Genomic DNA, 12,535 nt, shown 5'->3' with positions numbered 1-12,535 from the left:
GTTTGGGAAGCCTTGCTTCAGCTTTCTACTGACATTAAACTCCTTCTCCTCTCCCATTTCTGTCTTCACTTAGAAATGGAAACCCACTAATTACTCAAAATCTCACCTTTTCCATTCAGTCACCTAGGCCCTTGCACCCTCATTACTTTGCCTTCCACCTTGACAATTGCTATTGCCAAGCATCAACATTAATCTATTTTGACATCTTCTTTCCACCTGCTGCCCTCTAGTGGAAGTGCGACAAGCAGCAAAATATTTAACTGGGAACAGCAGGGAAGTGACCAGTTTGAGCTGGCCAGTTCACACAAGTCAGCGCAGGTCCCCAGCATGATGTCTACAGACCATGGCTATGCCAGAAATCGTTAAGAATGGCCTCAAGCTGTTTGGACGCTATTTGCACACAAGTTACATTTAGAGCAGAACTTTGTAAAGACCCTGGCATTTGTTCATGGGCTTTTTAAAGGTTTCAAAAATCTATCTGGAAAAGATTACCTTTGGGATATTTTTGTTTCTTTGTCCCTCATTTTCTTCTTTTGTCATTTACCCAAATTCTTCTTCTTGCAAAAGAAGGTGGTCCTTTCCTGCCTTCCCTGACCTTTGAATTGTCCAAATCTTGCAAAAAATAAAGAGAGAGATATATATATATATATATATATATTTTTTTTAATTCTTCCAGTTTAGAACCTTCCAGTCACCAGGTGAAAGGTATTCACATGAACTGAACATTGACAATGTAAAGGACACTGTATTCTCGTAGCATTCCTCCAGGTCTCTTTGAGGTCCGTTAGTAGTCTTCTTTTTTCCAGGAGGCATTGAAATTAAGAGAGTTTAAGAAGATTGTAGTATGTCGGCCGGGCGCGGTGGCTCAAGCCTGTAATCCCAGCACTTTGGGAGGCCGAGACGGGCGAATCACAAGGTCAGGAGATCGAGACCATCCTGGCTAACACGGCGAAACCCCGTCTCTACTAAAAACACAAAAAATTAGCCGGGTGAGGTGGCGGAGCCTGTGGTCCCAGCTACTCGGGAGGCTGAGGCAGGAGAATGGCGTGAACCCAGGAGGCGGAGCTTGCAGTGAGCTGAGATCTGGCCACTGCACTCCAGCCTGGGCGACAGAGCGAGACTCCGTCTCAAAAAAAAAAAAACAAAAAAAAACAAAAAGAAGATTGTAGTATGCCACAAAACAAGTGGAAAAGCTAGCACTAGGTCTGGCTGATGGAAAATCCTTATGTATTTTTTTAATGTGCTTGTTTGGTGTTTAGCACATTTTTTAATGTGCTTGTTTGGTGTTTGATTATTTAGTCTTCTATGAAGTAATAAATAACTTCCATGGTAAATGTTATTAAGGCTCATGGTACTATATAGCAAAAATCATTCAGCTTTTTTTTAATGAATGTTTAATAATCAGTGTGTCTCTGCATAATCTCCAATTACTCCTTTTAGCAGAGGAACATGGCAGGGATGGGGGTAAGTTTGGGTAGGAGGAAAAGACAGCAAAAGCCACAGCACTGAAGCAAAGTTGAGACCAGATTTCACAAGGCAGATGCCATATACTCCCTCAAGCTTTGAAGAAACTAAATAGTTATCTATGTTAACCAACAGGGCAGGACTCGTACTCCAAAAACTGATGTAAACCGTGTGTGTGTGTTGTGTGTGTATGTGTGTGTCTTTTCTGCACAATTATTAACCCTTTTTGTGTAGTGGTTTTTCATAGTTTTATCCTTGATTGTTAATATCATGGTAAGTGATTTGTTATAAATATATTTTTCCTTAAGTATCATAAACAATGTAAGATTTCATTTGGCTGATTTTTCTTTTCTTAATATTGCATATCATTATTGTTAGAATACGCATACAGATTATTCAACTTCTTAACTAGAATGTACACACACATGTGCACGTACAGAACTGCCTTCCATCTCTTTGATGGTAGAAAATATAGCTCTGTATAGTAAGAAAATTTACTTTGAGTCTCAGACATACCCTTTATTCTCTGCATGACTGGTAAAGCTCGGAAAGAGTAATACTTAGGATCTGGATTCCAGTTCCCTCTCCTCTGACCATTTTAAAACGTTGTTACCTTGGCCAGGTAAATACACTTCTATGAACTTCAATCGTGCCTCAATTGAGCAGGCTAGTCCAAGGCTAGTCCTTGGACTAGTTCAGCTATAGGAGCTGAACCTTGATTTGTGGCATAGTTGAAGCCCCTGAATAGTCAGATGAAAATCATATTAATTAAAATTAAATAGTTATTGGTTGGATCTGGTTTTTCACTGGCCTGCGTGAATGATGTTTTGCCTTCCTTTCTGATACTCAGCTCAGAGGCTTTTTTCAATTGGGTTTTCTTTCTTGTAGTTTCTCTGGTTCATGAATAGCCTATAGACAAACACTATACGGTTACAGGTAAAAGGACCCTAGACTAAGTCTTTTATAAAACAAATAGTCCTGTGTAAATAATGACATCTTATTTTATGTGTGTGAGTTTTAGTTTTAGGGTGTAGGGCATGTCTGACATAGCTAAAGGCTGAGCTCCAGGCAGCCAGCTGCTATCCAATCTCCACATCTGGAATGTTCCAAAAAACCTCCTGTTTTCTTTCTGCAGCTAAGCTCTGATGAGCAAGATTTAAGAAGTGCAGCCACACACTTTTGGCTGCACATTTTTAAAGTTTGTTATTGTCGTCATAGATTACTTGTTTTGAATCAAAACTTTTTAAAGAAAACTTAATCTCCCAAATTTTAACCCTCTTGAAGTTTCAGGATTCCTAGGAATACTTTTATTTTAACATGCATAAAATACTCAGTACATGTACAAAGGTAATGCTTATAAGAAACTTGGGGGAAAAATAGGGGAGCTAGTAAGATTGAGAAGGGGAAGAATATCTAAGCTAACATTACTAACCTGGCGACTATTATAGGTGGCTGGATAGCATGGAGGCATAAAGCCAAACACAGTTAAGAGAATAGACTGGATTTGAATCCTGGCTCTACCTGGATTCATTTTGTGACCTCAGAGAAGTTGCTTCCCTTCTCTGTGCCTCAGTTTCTTCATATGTAAAAGGAGATAACTATAGTGTCTAGCATACAGAATTATTGTGAGGATTAAATAAGTTAATACATATAAAGAAAGTTCAAAACTATGGCGCACAAATGCTTAATATATGTAAGATATTACTGTTATAAAACTAAAGAAAGAGAACCCAGAAGACATTCAGTTTGGTGGGATTCAGATATGTGTTTTCCTTTCCTCCTCCTCCTCCTCTTCTGCCATCTCTAACCCCACTATGCTTGCCTTCCAATCTATCCCTGCCTCCTATTTCTCTTCCTCCCTGTCACTAAAAATATTTAGAAGAAAAGAAGAGGTGCATACTTCACGGGGTGCCAAGCTTTTGGGTAAAGTACACTTTTCAGCTAACACGACTGTATCCAACAGTAATGGGCTTTGTGGCAAGAGAAAGCTTTTTTTTCAATAAGTGGGTTTTAGCTTTTTAATGGATCATTCTCTTTGTATGGGTAATTCTTCTGGAAGATGGAAATTGGCTCTATGATAAGATAGAAGAGTTGGACTCAGGCATCTAGATTAAGGGAGTATCATGTATGCTTTTAGGAGAGAAGTTTAATCTGCAAAACCTACTTGCCTTATTTAATTAATTGTTGCTCTTAGCTGCTCAATTTTGTACAGGTGACTTGCATGAAAGCAAAATATATGTCAAAATCCAAAAGCAGAGTGAAGCCTCGGGACTTCAGTGCTTTCGGGTGTCTTTCCAGACCTCTGCTCTTCCCCCACCCTCACCAAGGCCCCACTGACCTCAAAGGGCCCTTCTTGCCAGGCCATGAATTACATCTGAGCCAGAGGGCTGGGACTACAGCCAAAGCCAAATGAAGGTGCAGAATTGAGGACTAAAAAAAGCCTGAGCACGTGGTACTGGGTATAGCAGATAAATTTGTTGGAGAAATGGTTTATAAATAACATGAAAAGGGGAAGGGGACAGAGGGTCACAATATTGAGTTGTTGAGAGTTGTTCGATATTTGAGGTCAGTCTCACCATTTTTAGTAACCCAAAAGTAATACTGAAGAAAAAAAGCTCCCTGAATAAAATTAACCACAGCTGGGCTTATTTTTTCTTATCAAGACATTTGTAAGTTTGGCAGCAAGCATTTTTAAACAGGATCTCTTTTATATGAAATAAATTAAAAAACATGTGTCTGCAGTCAGGACAAACAAGTGAACAAAAGCAAAGCAAAAGCGAAAAAGAAGCCCCATGAAGGCATTATGCTTTTCTGAGTACAGTATAAGGCTAGGATACTGCAGAAACTGAAATACTTAGGGATCTTATTGAAATAGTTTTCTTTTCCTCCAAACAAAGCAACCATCTCAGAGGGATAGATGGGCTAAAAGACAAGGAATAAAGTAAACAGAAGATTGGTAACTTGGGAGGTTTTCTTTTCCCCTTTCTCTATTTGGTTTTGATTTGCTTTTCCCTCATTAAAGCCAGAAAGGATAAATTTTGGTCCAGAACTCCCAAGACCAGAGGTCAGGGAAAGCCAGCCTGAGGCTGGAAGCTATGAACTTATCACTAGTCTAAACTCCACCTCCTTCTTCCCTGGGAGTCCTGCACAAATATAACTGCCTGATCTTTCTGTTTAGTGGCAAAGGTTTTGCTCCCTTCTCTTTCATATGGGAATATTAATTTGGGGAAAGATTTGCCTTTTTTTTTTTTTTTTTTTTTTAAAGAAACAGAGACTTGACTTATTCCTCCCACAAACTCTTTCCCTGGCACAGGGAGACCACAAACTAAGTGAAAAACAACGTAAGAAGCTTAGACAAATAGGACCATATGCCCTCCCCTGGAGCTGAAACATGCATGCTCCCTGTCCACCATCACCTCGTCTTCCTATGCTTCTACCCCACTCCTGTCTCTTCCACACTCTGGGTCACATGTCTACCCCTTACTGTGACTTATAATCACCCAGGAAGGGTAACACATTGACTGAGGGCCAAGCTTCTGATAAGTGAATGAACATGTCTTTTCTCCTTGCCAGATATCTATCTTTGCCAGAGAGGGCTGAGTCAGGGAGACTAAGGTTTTCAATGTCAAATTGTGTATTGTTTAAAATTGTGATAATTTGCTTTCTGCACTGAATCTCATTTTCAAAATAAAATTATGCCTTAAGTCAGATCATACTGATGCAGATTCTGCAAGTGTTAAGAGGCTTCTGTGATTGCATTTGCCAGCTGCAGGTCAGGCAGTGGTGGATAGTGGTAAGAAGTAACCTATACTTTTGGCTGGGAGCTGTGACTCACACCTGTAATCCCAGCGCTTTAGGAGGCTGAGGCAGGCAGATCACGAGATCAGGAGATTGAGACCATCCTGGCTAACACAATGAAACCCTGTCTCTACTAAAAATACAAACAAATTAGCCAGGCTTGGTGGCACATGCCTATAGTCCCAGCTACTCGGGAGGCTGAAGCAGGAGAATCGCTTGAACCTGGGAGGCGGAGGTTGCAGAGCCGAGATCGCGCCCTGCACCCCACACTCCAGGCTGGGTAACAAAGCAAAACTCCATCTCAAAAAAAAAAAAAAAAAAATGTAACCTATACTTTTGCAGTAGAATTTTGAAAGTTCAAATTCAAACTCAGGCTTTGTATTTTTTCCAAAGTAAATTGTATTTTGTTCATTTTAATCCATTGGTTGAATCTAATGAGATCTCTCTGACTGGAAATTCTGCCCTTTTTTTCCTCCATAACTGAATTACCAGTTATCTCTCATCCATGTATTTTGATAAATCCATAAGAATGTCTGTTTTTGTTGTCTACCAAAGCCTTTATAACAAAACCAAATTCATAGCTTTGTCAACTGCACTTGAAAATTATGCCCCAGGCTTTTCAAGATTCTGTAATTAACTTCTTGAGTCATTTGTTTAACCATTGGTGAATTCATTTATCTTTACTCGGGCCACAGTAACGTATTTTACTTACAACATATTATGAGAAACTACATCACCTGCTTCACTGAAATTGAAAAACGTTAGATGAACAACACTGCCCTAAACCACATTTCAATAATCCTTTGATGAAAAGAAAGTGAGTACATTTCCTATAATGATTTGTTCTTAGTGAAGCCATGTTGGCTTCAAGTGACCTGTTGTTTCCTTTCAGGGCTTACGGAAATAATCTAACCATTCTAAAATATTGATGGGGATTTGGGTCAAAGGTATAGTTTTAAAAATTCACCATCTTTAACCTGTTAAATATCCAAAGAAATAATCATTTATTATTTCATTTATGCTTTCAGTATCTAGGACATAATTAATCTAATATTGAACATTTGAACTTATTGTTAGCTTTGAAAATATGCCCTATTCCTATTGGCTTTATACTCAAGTTTTCTTAATACATTCCCTCAATCGTCTCCAGTCTTCTTGTTATTGCCCTTGCCCAAGAAGAAGAAAATTCTGTAAGAGCTTTCTTTTGCCTTCCTTTCTTCTCTGAGTGGAATAATCTTTTTTGTTGTTTTTATAGTATTTTAGAGTTTCGCGAGATCAGACAAAAATTACCTCAGCTTATAGCTTTATCTTTTAAGTGGAAGAACTCTGAACTATTATTGTGTCGTCTTGAAAAAATAGTCTATGGAATATATATAGGTAGTTGTGTTATTTTTTTCAGTGTTAAGTTCACCTTTTTCTTCTTTTTCTTTTAGTGCATTGTGAACATTTAAAAGGTCATTTGTGCAGCATATAAGAGGATTGACAGGTTTCCATGCATGATGCTTAATGTGGAGGTGATTTCTTTCCATCAAGTTATTAGGTTTGGAATAAGTAACACATCTTAAAATTACAATCTTGATGTAGCAAATCATCAGGTGGGTTACCATTACATGGAAAGACCCAGTGAAATAAAGACCATTAAGTTCCGGGCCCTAGGAGTCTACAGTAAGTCATTGGGAAGTTGGAGAGGAGAAAGGCAACGTTAGCTAGGCATTTCATTCATTCCTCCATAAATGCTTATTGGGAGCACGTTGTGTCCCTGGCATCATCCTAGCTTCACTGAAAAGAATGACAGATATATAAAATGAGTAAGTGAGAAGTAATTGCTCTTTACTCTCAATTATAGCTGGGCAAGTGCATCTATAAATATGCTTTTGTGTTCTGAACACACACTAAGCAGTTGGTCAAAGTAGTAAGCTAGAGAAAACTACTTTCAAATGTAGTGTTTCAAAATAAAAAAATAATAATAATAATAAAGATTTCAGGACAGTTTACCTATAACCATTTAGAGATTTAAGGATTAAAATCAGGAGAGAAGGGGAATGTTTCTGCTGGGGAAAGATTTTTAAACTGGTGTTTTCTACTCAGCTACTCAAAGTGACTTTTTAAAATTTTCTTCCTTCCATTACTTATTGGCCTTTATTGTGGGGAAGACTGCTCTGTTGGCAACATGAGAGAGATGTGAATCAAGAAAATGGAAACACCATTCAATATTCAAAAGCCACTATCCCCCTAAAAGCAACCACATACTCAGATTGCACACTAACTGGAGGATGTTAAAAAGTGTTCTGTTAAAACCAGTTATCCAGTTTTTGCTACTTAAACTCTGCTGTGAGAAATGTGACTATAGAGCAGCCTTAAAAAGAGATCATCTTGATATTAAGCAGTGTTACTCATACATGCTTATTGACATTCTAACAGGTGACTTTGAATGGATCTTCAGGCTCAGAAACATGGTTGTGTGCCTAGAACTGGTGACTGGAACAAGGTGTACAGAAGTGAAATGACCACTTGCTTTCTCTATTGGATTTCTTTATCCAGCTGTGCATGTGTTTCAGGGACTACAGTTGATTTTCTTGATGCAAGCCTAGCAACTTGTTTTTCCGTTCAACACAGTAAAATCTGAGCAGGAGAGAACTCCCTGTTGGCCACCCACCTCACAATCTTTAAAAGGGAACTCTGTACAGAAGCATTCCACATTAGGCAAATGTACACTTCTGCAATCAAAATGAAAAACACTTGAGCTGAATCGTTTTCCGTTAGCTTTCGTTTCCAGCCCTGATTAAAAAGAATGCAGGGAACCCTGCAAGTTTAAGCAGTTTTGGCAGGCGAGGAAACAGCTGTGACATTGTCAAGGGTTGTCTGTAGGAGCTGTGCAGGCTGCTGACAGCACTGATAATGCCCAGAAATGGGGCAGACGCTTTTCACATTTGGTCATCAAAGGGGTGGCAGCAGCTAGGTTCAAAAAGTGAACTTTTGACCCTGTCTGAGACAACTGGCTCTCATGAATCTTGTTCTGTCATTCTCCAGTCTGATTTTCTCTTTCAGAGCAAGCGGGTAGGATCTTTGGTTTTAAGACTGATTGACTGTTATTAAAAGTAGCTAGTTCTTATGGCTGCAATTGGAAAGGATGGAAGGTGAGGAAGAAGAGCTGGTATTTCCCACTATCCTGCAGGAGTGGGGAAATCTATCAATGACTGTTCCACTAATCTGTGGATGAGCTATCTAGGGAGTTATCATGCAGTTGCCAAAGTTTTCAGCATCTAAAAGCCTCCAAAGTTCTCTCTGTGAGGTTCCACCTCCCCTCTCTCCAGACCCTTCCCATGCCCCTCAGATTCAGCACTTGTCCACTGTCCTTGCTACCAGGGAATCCCTCTGTAGCCCCCTCACCCTCCTGCCCCTCCCAAAAGAGTTCCAGACTTTGACCTGTCCCTTCCACCTCAACATCTGTTTGTGTCCTAAACTGATGGCCATTGAAAGAAACAGATAAACTAATTAATGCTGAGGTATGACTAATTAAGTATTATCAATGTGCTAACTCTCTCAGGGTTATGTGCATTTTAATAGAGGACCAGCAGTCCAAAGGCCGGTCTCACTCCACTGTGCCCCTCTATCAGCACGGAGTCTATTGCCAGGCAGCCAGTGACCAGGCCTGAGAACTTGCCCCAGATCAGCAGCCTCCCCACTGAGAAAGCAAGCAAACTCAACAGTTTTTCAGTGTTTCAGGGAGGCTGCAGCAGCAATCCAGTTCCTTCAAAGGGTCTGTGGATTCTCTCAGCTTTCCTAGTATGTTGCTGTGGTAGTTAGTTCTTGGAGCAGAAGTTCACAATGTGAATCTTCACATGCTGCTCTGTGTGCCGAGCGGGTGTTGTAAGTTAATTCTGCCCCTATCTGCCATCTTAATCCTAACACCCCCCATGTTTGTTTAATTTAACTTTTATTTTAGTTTCAGAGGTACATGTGCAGGTCTGTTATATAGATAAATTGGATGTCATGGGAGTTTGGGGCATACATGATTTCATCACCCAGGTAATAAACATGGTTTCCAATAGGTTAGTTTTTATGTCATCACCTGCCTCCCATCCTTCATCCCCAAGTGGGTGCCAGTGTCTATTATTCCCTTATTTGTGTTTATGTATACTCAGTGTTTAGCTCCCACTTATAAATGAGAACATGCAGTGTTTAGTTTTCTGTTCCTGTGTTAGTTTGCTTAGGATAATGGCTTCCAGCACCATCCATGTGGCTGCACAGGATATGATCTCATTTTTTATGGCTGCATAGTATTCCATAATGTATATGTATCACATTCTCTTTATCCAGTCTACTGTCGATGGGCATTTAGGTTTGTCCCATGTCTTTGTCTTTGTGGATAGAGCTGCAGTGAACATACATGTGTGTGTGTCTTTCTGGTAGAGCAATTTATATTCCTTGGATTGTCAGGTAAAATAGCAGTTCCGTTTTAAATTATTTGAGAAATCGTCATCCTGCTTTCCATAGTGGCTGAACTAATTTACATACCTACTGGCAATATAAACATTCCCTTTTCTCCGCAACCTTGCCAGCATCTGTTTTTTTTTTTTTTTTTTTGAGTTTTTAGTAATAGCCATTCTGACTGGTGTGAGATGGTATTCATTGTGGTTTTGATTTGCATTTCTCTAGTGAATAGTGATATTGAGTATTTTTTCATATGCTTATTGTCCATGTATATGAATTCTTTTGAAAAGCGTCTGTTCAGGAACATCATTCCTATGAAAATGCTAGTTAATTATGCAAGTATTACTTGTTTCCATTAATCGAGTTTTTAAAAAACCTTATAATCAATATTGCACTAAAATTTTCAGCTGTGTGATTCCTTATCACTTTCTTGGATGCAAATGCCTTGTATCAGGTACTATATCTCATAAATCCACATTGCATCTAACAATGTAGACAATTAATAAATGCTTGTTTAACAAGCGGATTTGTTTTTGCTTTATTTTGCTTTCTGTGTTTTCCTTAGGATGTGGGGCATTAGGCCAATGGAAACTGTCTCTTAAAAGTTCTTACATATAAATATTGATGTCAAAGTAACTATTTTTGTACAAATAAACACATTTACCTAATTTGGTGAGCATTTATAGAGCCCTGCCTATATTCAAGGGCGCTGTGCTGATCACTGGGCAACTGAGGAAGTATGAGGCACTGTTACCGCTGTCTTCCTTCCCAAATTGGGTCCTAGACCTTATCTTGGTAGAGCTACCTCCTAAGGAAGCCCACCTGTGCTATTGAGGGTACATCTGAAGGCAGTGCACTGGAATGTATAGCCTAGGACTGGAATTTGGAGTGAGGCCCTGAGAGATCATACACATTTTTCACTTGTGGGGGAATGTCCTTAACTAGAAATAGATGGTGATTTCAGATATTTGATCCAAACCTAACTTCCTCATTTGAATGGAGTAAACTAATAACTGTTCTTGAGGCTCTGGAATAGTGATGAATTTTCCTGGTTGGGAATTCAGATGCTGATTTCTGAAGCAGAGTTTTAAAGTTGAAAGATGAAAAGGGAACAGAACAATAAACTCAAGCTTAGAGTGAAGGGTCATTTTTCTAGTCCAACTTCCCTCCACCTAGCTGCCACCCAAGATTGTCCCTTAGCCATCCTTAGAATATTAAAATAAATCCATTGCAGTACCCAAATGACTTGTTTCTATTTGAAAATCCTTGCCATTGGAGAATTTTTCTATATATCTTAAATGGTTCTTCATGAATTTTGTCAACAGTTTGTCAGCAATGTGCTCATGACAGTATCTCATATCTATGTGTATTCTACCACTTTAGCCTCCTAGACTTCTAGACCAGCAGTTCCCAAACTTTCAAATGTGACCCCTTTTAATGTCAACTTCTGTTTATAAAAGTACAAAAGCCCTCACATCTTATACTTTTTTTATGCTTTTATTTATTGAGATATTAGACAACACACACTTGTAGGTGACATGGATTCTTAGATCTAAATAACTCCACTCTCCATGGTCATTCTCACTTCAACACAGGTTGATGCAGTCCTTAGTTTGGAAAACAGTTTTGACGTAAATAATCCCAGACTTTCCTGTCACTTTTTGGAGCTTTTTTCTTCATGCTTTCTTTGCATCTTTCTTAAAATGTGAAGACTACATTGGATATATTATTAAAATAACGTCATTACTAGTGCTATGTTTAAAGCTGACTTTTTCTTCCTAGCCACTGATATAGCAGTGCCAACTGTGGACTTTCTATAGAATGAACACTTTAGAACACAAACACTGTCACTTGTAAAACCCTTTTTATACTTACTTGGTAACCTACACAGAACAGCAGTTCCCAGACTTTGTGTGTGTGTGTGTGTGTCTTGTGCGTCCTTTATATATTCTTACAAATTATTAAAGACACCAAAGACCTTTTGTTTATGTGAGGTTTTGTTATTGATACTTACTGTCTTAGTAATTAAATGTAAGAAAATTTTTAAACGACACATCTCATTAGCTGTCAGAGCATCATCATGTCTTGTAGGCTCTGGAAAACTCCATGGTACGCTCATGAAGAATGAGTGTGAAAGAGACAAATAGTAGCTTAATGTTATTATAATAATAGTTGGACTTTGTGAACTCACCAATATAATACATATTCATGACACAGTCCCTAACATCTAAAAACTTACAATCTAAGGCCCAACATAAATACTAATAGATGATGTTAAATTCTAGCTTCACAGTGCTTCCTACAATAATACTAAAAATATGTGAATTTAGACAGAGGCCAAAATGTGTTTAATAACCACTTGGCTTTGCTTAGTATTTTATTACCCACCTTGGAGAATTGGCCCTGCTGTTTTGCACTTTATGAGAAGCAGCCCTATGAAATGTTTTATCAGAAGTGTAACAGTGATGTAGAACACACTGTTTCATTTTATAATGATCCTTGGGCAAAATGGTATAATATCTGTAGGAGAAATGCTAAATGCTGCAGTAAAAACTCCTCAGAATCACATATGTTTTTATCGTGTGGTCACTATAAATCATGTAACTGTGCTTTCTGATCTCCTTTGGCCACCAGGAAGACAAGAACTGACAATCCATTTATTGTAAATTCTTCAGGGTCTGATGTCATTATTTCTATGTAAGATTTTCCCTGGCATTATCTTATTTCTCAGGTCTCATTTTTCCTTTGTTCTGATTTATTTTTCTTAATATGTTTTATTGTGCATTTGTTAATATGTTTTGTTGTGTATTTAATTTCCAGTGGGGATGAATGAATAAGT

General features: G+C 38.6%; 1 protein-coding gene across 4 annotated transcripts in view; it reads left to right on the top strand.

The window, feature by feature from the left end:
• LOC105487459 (growth hormone receptor) overlaps positions 1 to 12,535 on the top strand; it is a 314,004-nt gene that overhangs the window by 160,034 nt on the left and 141,435 nt on the right. The gene's annotated exons all lie outside the window — the stretch shown is intronic.

The sequence above is a fragment of the Macaca nemestrina genome, chromosome 6 (genome assembly GCF_043159975.1).
Source record: "Macaca nemestrina isolate mMacNem1 chromosome 6, mMacNem.hap1, whole genome shotgun sequence".
In the NCBI taxonomy this organism is placed as follows: Eukaryota; Metazoa; Chordata; class Mammalia; order Primates; family Cercopithecidae; genus Macaca; species Macaca nemestrina.
The sequence above is the reverse complement of the archived record's forward strand: the minus strand, read 5'-3'. Positions and strand labels throughout refer to the sequence as shown.